Source organism: Pseudochaenichthys georgianus, chromosome 20 (assembly GCF_902827115.2).
Source record: "Pseudochaenichthys georgianus chromosome 20, fPseGeo1.2, whole genome shotgun sequence".
NCBI classification, from domain to species: domain Eukaryota; kingdom Metazoa; phylum Chordata; class Actinopteri; order Perciformes; family Channichthyidae; genus Pseudochaenichthys; species Pseudochaenichthys georgianus.
Window position 1 is genome coordinate 17,645,492 of NC_047522.1, and position 14,434 is coordinate 17,659,925.

General features: G+C 44.8%; 1 protein-coding gene across 1 annotated transcript in view; it reads right to left on the reverse strand.

The window, feature by feature from the left end:
* The window catches only part of LOC117465655 (sodium channel protein type 3 subunit alpha-like), a 230,385-nt gene that overhangs the window by 178,529 nt on the left and 37,422 nt on the right, over nucleotides 1-14,434 (reverse strand). The gene's annotated exons all lie outside the window — the stretch shown is intronic.

A 14,434-nucleotide genomic window follows, 5' to 3' on the forward strand; every position in this document is an offset into this window, starting at 1 on the left:
ATCCAATCAGATTGAAAACAATGTTTGTTTCATTGTGTGAAGTCACTGTACTGTATATCTACATTGTGTGTATCTATCGTGGATTTTCTTGTCTTTCAGGAGCAATATGCCTCCCAAATGTAAGCCTCCAGTGTGTCCTGTTTTCAGTGCCTGATAGAGAGATGCATCTTGTAGTTTAGTAACGAGGCTCTGCTCTCTCTTCTATTCTTCTATCTCTCTCAGACATTTTGCTCCTAAATTGGCGTCCTCCCGTCAGAGGGAGTGGGATCAGTCCGCAGCTGAAGGTGCTCTCAGCTGCAGACTGATGGTCCCTGACTGCCAGGAGTGTGGTGTGTGTGTGTGTGGTGTGTGTGTGTGTGTGTGTGGTGTGTGTGTGTGTGTGTGTGTGGTGTGTGTGTGTGTGTTTGTGTGTGTGTGTGTGTGTGTGTGTGTGTGTGTGTGTGTGTGTGTGTGTGTTGTGTGTGTGGTGTGGTGTGTGTTGTGTGTGTGTGTGTGTGTGTGTGGTGTGTGTTCCTCAGCTCCTCACACTGAGCCAACCTGACTCATTATCTCAGCGAGTCCTCTGGCTCTGATAACGTCAGCGTGCAGTTGCTCTCTACATGTTAACATCAAGTCCGCCCTGCTGCTCTTCACCTGCTGCAAACTCTGCATGCACCGTGACACGTAACTCCTCTGCATGTGTAGTATAGAGTGGTGCAGGAATGAGTGCTTCAAAGTGGCAGCATTGGTACTAAAAACAGACTATTTTCATACTCTCTACACCACAATTATAACTAGGCAGGACGTTGGGGTCGCTCCAAAAACACCAGGATTGATTAATTTGTAACAGAACTTTGGGAGTAATTGTTACCCTGACAATCATTTCCTAAACCCAAGCAAGTTTATTTAAAAAAATAAGGATGCTTTGAATTAAACCTTATTTTCAGTGTGGAAGAATATAGGATTTGATAACATTAAAAGGCAGCAAGAACTTTATACAAATCAAACTACGAGTAATTGTTTTTGCCATCTGCATTATTTAGTGTTTTGTACAGACATGTTAATGGTGAAAGGAAAGATCCTGTAACTGCTTCTTTTTTGAATCCATACATATTAGTAAAAGTAATAATAAGCTGTCTTTCCCAAGGAAGATCTCAAGGAAAATTATTTTAAAGTTTCCATTTTAATATACTTTAAACAACAGTATACGGTATCTTAAAAAATGTTGTTATAGGAATCACTTCACACTAAAATAATTACGTATATAAAACAAAAGCATTGAGTTTTTAACAAACAATGGAACACATACGTAGCAGACAATAAATGAATGAAATGACGTCTTTGTTTTTATCTCATGTTTTGTAATGGTGTGTGTGGTCAGTAACACACAGGCACAAATCATATCGTAGATTCCATATTAGCATCTCCAGTGTCTCAGTAAGTGTCCCCTTTGAGTGTTGGTTATTAACACACACGCACACCCCACACTCACAAGTATCAGTTCATATTCTGGTCAAGGTCAGCGCTGAAGATAAGTGTTTTATAGACGTTATTAAATCCCCATCAGACGGTAAGGAAGAGACTAACCCTCCAACAATATGAACAGCTTTAAGAGACATTTCCAAATTAAATTAAATCACAAATATGATATAAGTGTTTCTTGCTCTAAAAAAAAATTACTCAACAACACACCTCTGTCATTTAAATGATACATTCCTTCCTCCTTCTTGTTATACTTCCTTTTCTTCTGTCCATTCATTCATCCTTAGTTCCTTCCTTATGTCCTTGCTCCCTTTGTTATAATTTCCGTCCCTGCCATCCTTCTTCCACCTTCTCCCCCCGAATCCTTTTTAGCGTCAGCACATTAGTCATTAGCGTCTCTTGTTTATTTGCTCTTATCGTTACATTTTATCACTGTATGTTTTATCACCTGCGGTGTTAGTGATTACATTAAACTGAATTAAAGGAAACATGCATCATAAAGTGAGGAGGGCCAGCTGTCCAGCCCACGGCCTGCTCTAAACAACTTCAGACAATCCTATTCAAATAAATAGACTGGTTAGAAAATGTTAAGTATTTATAAGTAGTTGATTTATAACTTGGAAGTTAGGAAAGGAAGGAAAAGGAAGGAGGAGGAAAGGAAATATTCAGCTTCCTTCCCTACTTACTTAGAAGTCAAAAAGGAAGGAACAAGGTGGGAAGGAAAAAAGGATGAAACAAAGGAAGGCTGAAGAAAGGAAAAGGTTGGTAAGGAAATAGGACAGTACAAAGAAAAAAGGTTGAAAGGATGCCAAGGAAAGAAAGGAAGGAAGGATCCAGGTTATTACTTCCTTTCTGTTTCTTAGTTAGAAAGTAAGAAAAGTAGAGAGGAAGTGACGATGGAAGAAAGAGGATTCAGATGTTTTCAAAGTAAACATTGAGGACAAAATCTATTCATTTGGATTTGCTTATCAGGAAAATATCAATTTAGACTTTAACTGTTAAACACAATGCGACCAAATCAGAAGTCTCTCCATAAAATCTCATACAGAACAAGAACATTCCAGTGATTAAAAACGATCTTTTTTAAAACTTGCTGCCTCTTATCAAACATCCTAATAAACATCTTCATAAACGCGTTGAGGCAGACGTGTTAAACTGAGAAGAGTCGGGCAGAGGAGGAAGCCAGAAGTCCTTTCCAGCCATTTGTTGTTTTTCACACATTTTCCCTTTCCCACCAACGCCACTTTCAAAAACGTTCACAATGAACACATCAGGAAACACTATGTCAAAAATAATCTGTCAACACATCTTACACACAAAACTTGTCCATCATTTTAGTTTGTTGCTTTACCTAGTCATTCACACAGAATATAGCTACAGTATAGAGAAACTATGACCATTTAAAAAAAAACATTGTGTGTTTAAGATAACATGTGTAAATGAGTGTACTCAATTGATTTTAGCAGAAGATAATAGATAAAGAGAAACCCGAGGTGAAACAGGAGATTCAGACAGAAATAGAAAGCTATGTGTCCTTGCATCTGTCTGCATATGCAAGCATGCATCAGTCTGTCTGTCTGTCTGTCTGTCTGTCTGTCTGTCTGTCTGTCTGTCTGTCTGTCTGTCTGTCTGTCTGTCTGTCTGTCTGTCTGTCTGTCTGTCTGTCTGTCTGTCTGTCTGTCTGTCTGTCTGTCTGTCTGTGTGTGTGTGTGTGTGTGTGTGTGTGTGTCTGTCTGTGTGTCTGTCTGTGTGTCTGTCTGTGTGTCTGTCTGTGTTCTTGTATCATAAGAGAGGAAGATTTATCTGCAGTTTTAGTTTCCAGAAATACATTTTTTTTCTTACTCTAATTCATGTATATACCTTAGTTATATTTCGTATAAGGCTTCGCCCTCTAAGGCTATCGCTATTGGGTAAACCCCACTGCACGTGTGCAGCACTGACAGACTTATTCCACGCCCACCTACGACGTGGGCCCCACCTCCGGGCTCACTTCCGTATAAATAGGAAGTAGGCCGTAGAATCCGCTCCTACTTTTCTTCAGCACTCCGTTGCAGAAGCATTGACAGGCAAAAACGGTTCTTTTGAGAGCTACCTCTGAAAAACAAAGATTCCTCCTAAAAAGCTTTGTTTTTATAACATGGAGACTGGACAGGAAAGTCAAGGCTGTGTCAGGGATTGCCTCGTGTGCAGGTTGGGCTACATCATGAGCTTTGACAGGCACTCACAGTGTGATTCCTGCCTGGGATTAGAGCATGCAAACGCTGCTCTCATTCCCGGGGTAGCATGCTCGCAGTGTGCCCGTCTCCCGCTGGCCCTCAGACAGCAGAGAGCGGACGCTCTCGCTGCTGCAGCTGCCGAGGACGATTGGCACGTCCGGGAGGAGTACTCCGGGGACAAAGCCATTGACTTTCTGGATCAGAGTGGAGGGCACGAGTCGGACGACTACGTCCCCTCCATACAGGGATCAACGGGTGATTCCCCCATTGTCTCTCCCCTCCGGACGGAGGAGACAGATCGGGAAACCGGTGTAGGTCCGGTGTATGATCCCGTGATCCCTATCTCCGCCAACACGGCATTGCCGTCGATTTGCGGGATTCTCCTGGAACTGCCAGAGATCATATCCAAGGCGGCCGTCTGGAGAAATCTCCCCGTTCCCCTAGCTCAGGAGAGCTCGCCGCCGGATGATATGTCCGGGGTGTTCTCCCGGGTACACAGGGTCAGGAGGGACCCGGTCTGGCCACGCTTCCCGGCCATAAGGAAGTACCAGGAGGGGGCGGCAGCGGAGCCTGGAGCCATGAGGTCTCCGATAGGGACATACGTGCCTCTCACGAGAGTGGAGGGACTCACGGACGTGGGTTTCCCGACCGTGCCTCCGCTAGAGCCGAACCTCACAGCATTCTTTGGGGCTAGGCAGGCCAGCTCGGTTTCCGGACGGCAACCCATGCTGGCTGCCACCAAAGACAGGTTTGTCCCCAAACAGATGTACCGGATGCACCAGTGTGCTTTCCAGGCGTCAGCAGCGGCAAATAACATAGCGTTGCTGACAAACTCCATGGTGGAAATGTCGGAGCAGTCTAAGACTATGTCCTCAGGGGAGGCTGATGAGATAGGCAAGGCGGCCAGTACTGCACTCACCCTGTGCGCAGCAGTCGCAGTCTCGCAGGCACGGATTGCGGCATGGGCGACACAGGTCCACCGGTATCTCTGGCTACAGCAGGGGAATATACCGGAGGGTGCAGGAAAAGATCTTCTGGAGGCTCCAATTAGTCCGGACGGACTATTTGGACCACAGTTCCATACCATGGTGGAAAGTATGAAGTCTGCTTCAGAGCAAGCAGACGACACAAGGCGTCATGCTAGCTGGCTACAGGACAAACGTCCGCAGCGACAGCAGCGTCAGCAACGACAGCATCCGCAGCCCCCGCTACAGTCTCAACGGGGGCAGAGCGGACAACGGCGAGAGCAGCAACGGCGTCAGCACCGCCCTTCGGCAGCGGCAGGGGCTCCGTCCCAGGTCTCCGCTCCTCCGCCGCAGAGACAGGATCTGCAGGCGGCGAGTCGGAGGGGAAGGAAGAACCACCGCTCCTGGTCTGCTCCTCCGAGAGAACCTCCGAGGAAGCAGAACAGAAGATGACTCTTTAGGGGGGTTATGTGGGAAGAGAGATTGGTCAATAAAAATGATTCAAATCTCAACAGTGTGTCTGTAGCATCTGTGTCTCACGTATCCCCCACACTAGTCAGGCCGGTTGCTATTAATCTATTGATTAAAAAGCAGCGGGACTTGTTGCATAATCCATCTGCTGTTAACCGGTCGGTTAATAGACAGAGGGACTCGCAGTCGCTGGTGGAGCCAGCTGTTTCTAATCCAACGGTTAGCAAACAGCTAGGCTCGCTGTATAAGCCTGCGGTATTTAACCAGTCGGTTATAAGACAGCAGGGCTTGACATTTAAATCGGCCGCTTCTATCCTGACAGGTAACAAACGGCGCGATTTTTCAGGAAATGTCTGCGTTTTTCATTCCAGGAAATATCGTACCAGTTCAATCGACTGCCGTTCGGATATTCCCTGGCTCCACGCATTTTTTCAAAGTGTGTGGAGACGGCGCTGGAGCCGCTACGCAGAGGAGGGATGGGAGTGTTATTTTATCTGGACGACCTGCTGTTGTGGCTCGTTCCAGAGAGGAAGCTGCTTTACAGACGGTACAACTCGTATCTCACCTGTCAAGCCTGGGTTTCATAATCAATTGAGAGAAGAGCTGTCCTCTTCCATCCCAGATCATCATGTATCTGGGAATGGAATTCAACTCTCACAGCGGAGAGTGGAGAATCTGACAGCTCTCCTCAGGCGAGTCACACCCAGCAGGGTGGTGACAGCCCTTTCCGTGATGCAGCTGTTGGGCATGATGTCAGCTGGTCACGTGGTGATCCCCCTGGGTCTCCTTTACATGAGGAGACTTCAGAGGTGGTTCATTCGCCTGCGCATCGACCCCGTGCGTCAGAGGAGACGCATGGTGTGCGTTCCTCCATCCGTAGGTTTAGATCTGACCTACTGGAAAAATCCCCACATCCTGTCGGTGGGGGTTCCCCTCGGCAGAGTGACGTCACACACCTCGGTGGGGAGGAACATGCATGTCGCAGGCAGTGGGGGGACAGTGGCCGCCGCACATGTCCCTTCATATAAACGCGCTGGAATTACTCGCCGTATGGAGAGTAATTCAGCACTTTGCCCCGTTGCTGTGGAATCATCATGTGATGATTCGGACAGACAACAAAACGGCGGCAGCCTACATAAATCGTCAGGGAGGGGTACGATCAGCGCAGCTGCTGGACACAGCCAGGCGGCTGTTGTGCTGGGCGCGCACACACATGCTCTCGATCAGAGCAGTGTATATTCCCGGCGAGCTGAACAGAGGGGCAGATCTCATGTCCAGAGGAGGTCCTCGACAAGGGGACTGGAGCCTCCACCCCAAGCTGGTCTCCCAAGTATGGAGCCGGTTCGGGACAGCAGAGGTGGATCTGTTCGCTGCTCGCGGGAACGCGCAGTGTGCTCGCTGGTTCTCCCTGAGAAGGCAGGATCACCCCCCTCGGGGGGTGGACGCGTTCGCACACAGACCTTGGCCCAGGGTGTTACTGTACGCTTTCCCACCAGTCCCTCTGATCCCTCGGTTCCTGGACCGAGTGCAGGAGGAGCGACTGGTAGCGGTCTTAATAGCCCCGGAGCGCACGGGAGCGTCCTGGTTTCCCTGCATGCAGCGGATGCTGTCAGGGAGACCGTGGGAAATTCCGTGGCGGAGGGATGCTCTCTCCCAGGTGGAGGGAGCAATCAGCGGTCACCCAGTGTTAGGCCAACGTTTGTGGGCATGGCCCCTGAACGGGAACACTTAGAGGGGCTCGGCCTCTCTCAAGATGTTGTGAGGACTATTCAGGGATCCAGAGCCGCGTCCACCAGGGCGTTGTACACAACCAAATGGACGGCGTTCCAACGATGGTGTGTAGGAAAAGGCGTGGACCCCGTGGCGTGTCCCCTGCCTCTCGTAAAAACGTATGCGGCCATCTCGTCATGCCATGTAGGGTTTGGGGTCAGCACGGTGTTTAGTCACCCGCTGACAAAACGTTTCCTACGAGGAGTACAGAGACTCAGACCGGTATCACGCGCTTTAGCGCCTCAATGGGATTTGGCTGTAGTGCTTTGCGCACTAGGTAAAGCCCCTTTTGAACCGCTGGATCAAGTTCCCCTGAAGTTTCTGTCAGCCAAGGTAGCGCTGCTCCTGGCTCTGACGTCAGCTAAAAGGGTGAGTGATTAGTCTGCTCTCTCTATGGCTCCTTCATGTCTCCAGATCCAAGGAGATGGCAGCTCAGCTGTGTTACGCCCGAACCCGGCGTTTATGCCGAAGGTGATCACAAGCTCGTTCAGATCGAGAGTGATAACTTTGGAGGGCTTCTTTCCTCCGCCTCACACATCAGAGGAAGAAGCCACATCTCATCTCCTCTGTCCCGTGCGCGTGCTGGCATGCTATGTTACACGCACGGCTGCGTTACGCAAATCCCAGCGTCTGTTTGTGCATTTCAGAGAGCGCTCAGTGGGGCAGCCTCTATCTGCACAGCGCCTGTCACACTGGCTGGGTGAGGCGGTGTCACAGGCGTATGTTTCCTCTGGGTTGGATCCACCGGAAAACATTAAAGCGCACAGCACCAGGAGAATATCAACTTCTACGGCATTGTTCGGAGGAATGACAGTGGAAGACATTTGCACTGCTGCATCTTGGTCTTCACCCTGTTCGTTTATTCGTTTTTATTTGAGGGATGTCTCCCATTCCTCTCTGACACACTCAGTACTGAATAGCCTGCCAGATTGAGGAATATCGGGGATTTTCAAATTGCAGGCCTCTCTCCTGCCTGTCGGCATGTAGAAAGCGGCCGTTGCTCCCCTCTCTTGATCGTTTTTAACAAGTAAGACTTAAAAACTCTACTTTTTAAACGACAGGTAGCCCGAGTAAGCCTACCTTTGTTCCTTGATGGGGAAATATTCATTTTGGAAATGCTATATTCCCTGGGAACGTGATGCTCCATTTACGCACGGCGAAATGGACATGGGTTATTAACTGAGTTTAGGTGTGTTTTGTGCTTCTGGTAACGGACGGAACCAGTGGGGCGTGGACTATATCCTGCTTCGCCCTTAACCCAATAGCGATAGCCTTAGAGGGCGAAGCCTTATACGAAATAGGACTAGGGTTATGTATTGTAACCCAGCTTCTATGAGTATAGGCCAGGGGTCGGCAACCCGCGGCCCACGGGCCGCATGCGGCCCTTTAAGCCCTCTGCTCTGGCTCCCTTGAGCTTAGACAAAAATAAGAAGGAAATAAAATAAAAGTATTTGTAGGACTATCTATATTTTGTTGCATGGTTGAAACTGTTTCGTATCTTGTATTTTGAGGTGATACTGTGACACATAAATAAAAAACAAAACGGTTTTAATTAGGTCAACTAAAATATGCGTCACATCCTGCTCCGGTCCTGCGCGAGCGCCTTTTCTTGGAGGCGAATAACCTGACCCCCGGCTCGATGAGCGAACTATGGATACATCAAAGAAAAGTACCGGAGGAACACAGGATTTCATTCTGTGTGGACAGAGTTATATGCTTTCACAGCAAACGATGCTGGTTTACCGGTATGTTTTGATATGTAGAGAGAAGTTGTGGTGGTGCAGCCTTTAAGTATTGGAGGAAAAACACAGGAGAGGAAGCCAGCTGACGATCTTCAGTCATAATTCAATGGGGTATGTAATTTATTTCAGAAAACACTTTTTGTTATATTCCATGGAATGCTCTTAACGTCCCGATAGCAATGAATATATTAAATGCTTTGACAATAAATACATACAAAAATTAATCTCTGGAAGCCGCAGCGCTGTAAAAAGCACGACCAATCATCTGAGCCGGCCCGGCTAAAATAACTGGATGGCCTACCTGCCTGTCAGCCTTCCTCTGTGCACAAACTTATCTCGTGCCCTCATTGGTCATGTGCGCGTTCGTGTGTGTTGGAGGAGGGGCTCTGTAAGGAAGTCTGAAGGAAGAGGCAGATTTTTTCCAGTTGTGTACTTTCAAATGCTAGCGCACTCGAGCTGGTTTCTCCATTCTTAGTTACCCTACCTTTAACTCTTTTTAGGGTGCAGCTATATGTTTTATTTATTTCAAAGTGGGCCCATTTTAATAATATTTTTTTTCCCTTCAAATGTGCAGAGGACTCCCCAAGTGCTGTGTTTAATTTATTTTAAAGCAGGCCTGTGTATTATTTTTAATTCTCCTTATAAGAGTTCTTTGTTTCTTATTAGAGGTTAACAGTTTTATATCATGTAATAAATAGCCTAATAAATGCAAAAAAACTGTAGTTTTTGTCTGATATAACAATAAAAAACTATGAAATATGTTGTGCGGCTCCAGACAAAAAAACGTTTTGGAAAAAGGAGCAAAATGGCTCTTTTGGTCAAAAAGGTTGCAGACCCCTGGTATAGGCGCAGCCCTCTAAGGTTCGGGCCCCACTGGTGCCGCGAATAGCTGAAGAAAAGCTGTGGGAGCGGATTGTAGGGCCTACTTCCTATTTATACGGAAGTGAGCCCGGAGGTGGGGCCCACGTCGTAGGTGGGCGTGGAATAAGTCTGTCAGTGCTGCACACGTGCAGTGGGGTTTACCCAATAGCGATAGCCTTAGAGGGCTGCGCCTATACTCATAGAAGCTGGGTTACAATACGTAACCCTAGTTTCCAATCAACGTTGTGTACAAGACAGTTAAAGGTGGGGTAGGTAATTTTGGAAAAACCAGCTCGAGTGCGCTAGAATTTGAAAATACACAACCGAAAAAAATCTGCCACTTCCTTACAGAGCCCCTTCCTCCAACACACACGAACGCGCACATGACCAATGAGGGCACGAGATAAGTTTGTGCACAGATGAAAGGCTGACAGGCAGGTAGGCCATCCAGTTACTTTAGCCGGGCCGGCTCAGATGATTGGTCGTGCTTTTTACAGCGCTACGTACTCCACAGATGACATTTTGTTATGGATATTTCGTTAAAGCACTTAAGATATTCATTGCTATCGGGATGTTAAGAGCATTCCATGCAATATAACAAAAAGTGTATCTCGAGCCGGTTTCAGTTGCCTTTTGATAGGATTCAAAAAGTGAATACAAATAAATGTTTCAAATCCTTTTATTGTTGCCAGCTGTTTTCAGAGAAATTTTCGTTTTGTTCCGATTGAAACCTGAGCTGCTCCAAAATGACACGTTCTATACTATTGAGTAAGTAAAGAGACGATTACAGTACCAAAGTGCAACTAACATTGGTTTAATTGTTGCAAGTCATACTACTTTTCTGTCACTGCCTTAACAACAGCATCTGATACGGGTGATAATCCCAGACTGCATCAATAATGGGCAAATCGTTTATAAATGTATTGATTTGCTAGACAAATAAAACAAAGCTAATGTATCTATTTGTCCCATTGTGGTAGAAGAACACATTCATATTTTTGGATCATGACATTATCAAAAGTTTGAAAAAAACCTTTTAGAGAACAGACCGAAGAACATCAGTTACTGATGTCAGAAACTGTCTCCACTATTGTAGTGTTTATATTATATAACATATTAAAGTAGATGTTCTTGCAGCAGATACTGTACTGAAGTGTAGGAGGATATTAGAAGCTGAAGTGAAAGTGGGACTCGACTCCGGGGGGACGTTAGAGGATAAAAATGTCACAGGTCAGATCCCTGCTTCCTCTAAATGTTTAAAGTCCAGGTCTTTTTCACATCTATAGGTTTGCCACGGCTTTACATTACTAAAGTAGCAGATTTATTGGAGTTGTCTCTAGTGTACAATCATTTAATTTACAATAAATGTCCTTTTATTAACTGGATATTTTACTTATTTATTTTTTGTATATACATATTTTTATTCTTATATTGCACATTCTTTAACTTTAAAAAAAAAATTACATTGATATTTTCTATAATTCGTCTTTCCAAATGGATGGAATGGAGCAACAGACAAAACAATCTTATTCTTTTTTATGGTTTACCTAAACTAAAAATAGAAAATGAAACTGCTCCCTACAATATCATGGATAAAAAACAAACCTTTGAATCAAGCTATTAAAGTACTATCATGTAACTTACTAGTTATAGCTAAGTGTTTGCACTATTCCCAGCACTGGAAGAGAACATGGCAAAAAAAACACCAAAGCTGGAAAACAATACCACACAGTTGCTCTTTTAACTCTCCCTTACTTATTTCAATCCTTTACATTCGAGAAGAAATACTCGAGACATTAACTAAGTCTCTTAAATAGCTTTGGCCCCTGCTGCAACCTATTTGTACCATCCATCTTCTCCCGCTTATCCGTGGTCGGGTCGCGGGGGTAGCAGTTCCAGCAGAGAGGCCCAAACTTTCTTTTCCCTGGCCACATCAACCTATTTGTACCGTAATTGTTAACTTAAAATACTTATATTTTGTTCTTCTTTTATTTAATATGAAAGCCTACGGAATTAAATGTTTTCTTTCATCTGCACTGTCTCTGCGGGTGTCACATTGCACATTTCCCAGCTGTGGGACCAATAAAGGATTGTGATGTTTGATGATAAAATATATTGGTGGTACATTTGAAGTAAGTGGACTGAAGCCAAAATGAAGAACTACTACTCTGAAACTAACATCAATTTATCATACTTTTTAGATGTATATAATTAACTAATATATGTTTGGTGTAAACTGATAACAGCTTCTCTCAAGCTCTCAAATCAGATTTCATCCCACAGAGGACACACTGTAACCCAATCTGCACAACATGTTTCACAGTGTAAATCATTGAAGCACAGCTTTAATTAAACAAACACACACACACACACACACACACACACAAACAAACACGCTCCCGGGGGAAATCAGAAATCAGGACTGGTGGACGAAGAGGACTAGGACACCTGTGGCTCTCTACTCTCAGCCAATCAGGATGCTGGAAAATGTTCAGGAACTACAGCTGATCAGTGTGAGAGGAGTGTGTTTGGATTAATGGTTTGATAAATGTTTCAGATCGAGGAGGAGGAGGAGGAGGAGGAGGAGGAGGAGGAGGAGGAGGAGGAGGAGGAGGAGGACGACAGGGAAATGAAAAGAATAGAGAAGGGAGGAGATGCAGAATAAAAAATGGGTGACAAGGAATAAGAGGTAAGGGCAGGAGGAAAAAGAAAATAGCGGAAGAAATAAATGTTCGGGGAAATGATAATGCAAAACAATTATCGATAACGTAGAAGAGAGGAAAATAAGAAATAATAGAAATGAAGACGAGTATTAACGAAACAAAGTAGAGCACAAAAGGTATAAGAAATAGAAAACACCAAAATGACCAAGAGCACAAAGAGATGCAAATGAAAAGTAAAGAGTCAAAAAAGGGAAAGGAGAAAGTAGAACATGGGGAAAGAGGAAACAAGAGGGAGGAGACAAAAAACACAAGATGAGAAGTAAAAAAGGGCAGAGAAGCAGGAAAGAAAACTGGAAGACGATAAAAACCAAGGAAGGATAAGGAGAGAGGAGGAACATTGATATGGGGCTGAAATATTCAAAATAAAAAGGAAAGAGTAGGAGAAATAAAGGCATGAAATAAAATAAGTGAAGATAAGTTAGATTAAAAGATAAGATGCAAAAATGCCAAACTAAATAAATAACAAAAGGAAAGAGCAGAGAAATGAAAGAGAAGCAATTAACATAATGTGGGAAAAGAGGAAGTAGAAAAAAAAGATGAAAATAAATAAATAACAAAGAGGAAACAATAAGGAGAAGAAAAGATAAGGAGAGTAAAAGAAAAGAAGAGCAAACGAGAGAATAGAGGTCTTGAATTAACCAGCAGCTTCTCTGTCATCAGCTGCTGATTTTAGAGAACTACCCTACATAAGACACACACTCAGACACACACACACACAGACAGGCGGCATTGTGGGTAATTAGCACCATCATGTCCAAAAGCAGCGGAGAGAGAGGAGCTGAAAATGTAAATCTGCATGAAGAGACTTCTTCTGTTTGACTGCAAGTCTGCTCCTATCCACTTCAGACTGTGACTGACTGAACGTGTGTGTGGTGTGCGTGTGCGTGTGCGTGTGTGTGTGTGTGTGTGTGTGTGTGTGTGTGGCCTAGCATTACTATACTTGTGGGGACCTAAATCTGTTTACACAGTCACGTGTGGGGACTCGCCTCCCTTATGGGGACAAATTGGAGGTCCCCATGAGGGGAATCATTAATTTTAGGGTGAAGACTTGGTTAGGTTTAGGATTAGGGTTAGGGTAGGGTTAGGGTTAGGCATGTGTTGGTTATGGTTAAGGTTAGGATAAGTCTCCAGGAAATGCATGTAAGTCAATGTAATGTCCCCTGAAGTGATGTATAAATGGTATGTGTGTGAGTGTGCTCGCACGTTTTAACAATTGCATTGATTTTTCCACTTGCATCTTGTCACGCAGAAGTTGCATTGACATTCTTGTTCATAATGTTTTGTACAACATCATATTCTAGATGAATGCCTGGGTGCGCCTGCATGTGTGTGTTTGTGATCGTGTGTGTGTGTGTGTGTGTGTGTGTGTGTGTGTGTGTGTGTGTGTGTGTGTGTGTGTGTGTGTGTGTGTGTGTGTGTGTGTGTGTGTGTGTGTGTGTGTGTGTGTGTGTGTGTGTGTGTGTGTGTGTGTGTGTGTGTGTGTTAGGGCTGAACGATATACCGTGTCATGGCGATAACCGCGATATGCGCATGCGCGATATTCACACTGCAGGGATGTGCGGTTTTATTCTTCTTTTTTTTTTAAATGCTAACGCACTTTAGCACAGAATTCAAAATAAAGATACCCTTATTACTTATCGAAACTGCACACACAATATATCCAATTAAAGCTGAGACTCCACAGATTATTTAAGTATAGTATCTGAGCGATCCGATCTTGCGACAGGGGAAGCAAACACAGACATCACAACACGTACCTTTACGGAGCTTTTACGGGAGATCGTCTCACCGTAGCTGTCAATCTGATCAAAAGACGTGTTCGATGGCATTAAAACGCGAAAAAACGCGGCTGAATCGTTTGATCCATAGGTTAATAATGTATCTGTGGCTTTGAAGCAATTGTTTATAATCCATAATTCCATTTTTATGTAAAAATCGGAGCACAAAAGTTAGCTGCTAATGGTAGCCACCAGAGTGTATGCAGCTTCCGGTTTTGACTACGCGTCACTCTCACTCCTTATTTGGTAATGTGTGTGTGTTAGACTGTGCTGGACTGCCGCATAGCCAAGACCGGAAGCAGCAGCCACTCTGGTGGCTACCATTAGCAGCTAACTTTTACTCTGCGATTTTTACATAAAAATGGAATTATGGATTATAAATGAAATAATTGTTTGATACAGAGACGTTAAAAACCTATGGATTAACCGATTCAGCCGCGTTTTTTC